Source organism: Cervus canadensis, chromosome 28 (assembly GCF_019320065.1).
Source record: "Cervus canadensis isolate Bull #8, Minnesota chromosome 28, ASM1932006v1, whole genome shotgun sequence".
Lineage (NCBI taxonomy): Eukaryota > Metazoa > Chordata > Mammalia > Artiodactyla > Cervidae > Cervus > Cervus canadensis.
The window spans coordinates 24,788,063-24,790,519 of NC_057413.1; the positions used below are offsets into that span (position 1 = coordinate 24,788,063).

At 40.2% G+C, this 2,457-nt stretch overlaps 1 non-coding gene across 1 annotated transcript; it reads left to right on the forward strand.

Moving 5' to 3' along the window:
• Positions 1-944: 944 nt before the first annotated feature.
• Positions 945-1,051, forward strand: LOC122430235. The gene has a single exon (XR_006266308.1). It is a non-coding gene; the product is annotated as a U6 spliceosomal RNA (small nuclear RNA).
• Positions 1,052-2,457: the final 1,406 nt, after the last annotated feature.

Genomic DNA, 2,457 nt, shown 5'->3' on the forward strand with positions numbered 1-2,457 from the left:
TAGAGAGGTGGATTCGATTCCTAGGTTGGGAAGATCTCCTAGAGGAGGGCATGGCAACCCACTCCAATATTCTTGCCTGAAGAATTCCATGGAAAGAGGAGCCTGGTGGGCTACAGTCCATAGGGTCTCAAACAGTCAGACTCAACTGAAACAACTTAGTATGCATGCACATAGCTTTTAACCCAGAGACAGTACTATTCCACTGCCTTGCATTCTGTGATTTCTGCTTAGTCCCTTATCATCAAAAGATATGCAGAAGTGAAATAAACCTTCCTTTGATTAGTGAGATGGTCTTTGAACACTGAACTTTCAATTCTCAGAAAGCAACTGTCAGAAACAACTTTGGAAATGCTTGAAAGTTTTGTCCTCCTCCTTTGTGACTTTGTGCCTCATTTTGAATGAATGGTTTCTTTCTTTTTGTTATTGACAAAGGTGAAGAAAAAAACATAAATTCCATAAATATGTTTCCCTGTGTACCTAAGCATGGTTTCAACTCTTTATTGTTTAGTCACTAAGTGGTGTCTGACTCTTCAGTCCCATGGACTGTAGCCTGCCAGTCTCCTCTGTCCAAGGCATTTCTCAGGCAAGAATACTGGAGTGGGGTTACCATTTCCTTCTCCAGAGCATCTTCCCAATCTGTGGATCGAGCCCATATTTCCTTCTTGGCAGGTGGATTCTTTACCACTGAGTCTGGTTTCAACTGTTACTTGTATTATTACCTTTATTTCAACTTCCAAACATTATTTTTCTCAACTCCAAGATATGCATATTTTACATGATTTTTTCACTTCAATCTTATCTTTACAACTAAGGGCTCCATCTTCATTAGCTATTCAATTATCCCCCAGTATAGCTGTTTGATTTGTCCTATTGCTGTAATGTATGCAGACATCCCTATTGACTCATGTACATTTTATCAATAATATTTCTCTAAAGTATTGTCTGTGCTCGCTTCGGCAGCACATATACTAAAATTGGAATGATACAGAGAAGATTAGCATGGCCCCTGCTCAAGGATGACACGCAAATTTGTCAGGTATTCCATATTTTTTACTGGGAGAATAAGACTGAAATCCAGATGCAAGAGGCTTAAGCCCAAAACCTGAGGACACCAGAGAACTCCTTACTACAGGGAACATTAATAAGAGATCATCCAAACACCTCCATACCTACACTGAAGCCAACAACCACCCAAGAGCCAATAAGTTCCGGAACAAGACATACCACGCAAATTCTCCAGCGACACAGGAACATAGCCCTCAGCGTCAATATGCAGGCTGCCCAAAGTCACACCAAACCCATAGACCCCTACTGAACACTCCATTGCACTCCAGAGAGAAGAAATCCAGCTCCACCCACCAGAACACCGACACAAGCTTCCCTAACCAGGAAATCTCCACAAGCCAATCGTCCAAACACACCCATCAAGAGAAACCTCCACATAAAAAGGAACCACAGACCACCAGAACACAGAAAAGCCACTACAAACACAGCAATCTAAACAAGATGAAAAGGCAGAGAAATACCCAGCAGGTAAAGGAACATGAAAAATGCCCACCAAGCCAAACAAAAGACAAGGAGATAGGGAATCTGCCTGAAAAGGAATTTAGAATAATGATAATAAAAATGATCCAAAATCTTGGAAACAAAATAGAGTTACAGATAAATAGACCGGAGACAAGGATTAGGAAGATGCAAGAAATGTTTAACAAGGACCTAGAAGAAATAAAAAAGTGTCAAATAAAAATGAATAATGCAACAAATGAGATCAAAAACACTCTGGAGGGAACCAACAGTAGAATAATGGAGACAGAAGATAGGATAAGTGAGATGGAAGATAAAATGGTGGAAATAAATGAAGCAGAGAGGAAAAAAGAAAAAAGAATCAGAAGAAATGAGGACAACCTCAGAGACCTCTGGGACAATGGGAAAACACTGCAATATTCGAATCATAGGAGTCCCAGAAGAAGAAGACAAAAGGAAAGGCCATGAGAAAATACTCGAGGAGATAATAGCTGAAAACTTCCCTAAAATGGGAAACAAAATAGTCTCACAAGTCCAAGAAACCCAGAGAGTCCCAAACAGGATAAACCCAAGGCAAAACACCCCAAGACACATATTAATAAAATTAACAAAGATCAAACACAAAGGAAAAATGTTGAAAGCAGCAAGGGAGAAACAATATATAACACACAAGGGGATTCCCATAAGGATAACCGCTGATCTTTCCATAGAAACTCTTCAGGCCAGAATGGAATGGCAGGGCATATTTAAAGTAACGAAAGAGAAGAAACAACAACCCAGATTACTGTACCCAGCAAGGATCTCATTCAGATATGAAGGAGAATTCAAAAGCTTTACAGACAAGCAAAAGCTGAGAGAATTCAGCACCACCAAACCAGCTCTCCAACAGATGCTAAAGGATCTTCTCTAGACAGGAAACACAGAAAGGGTGTA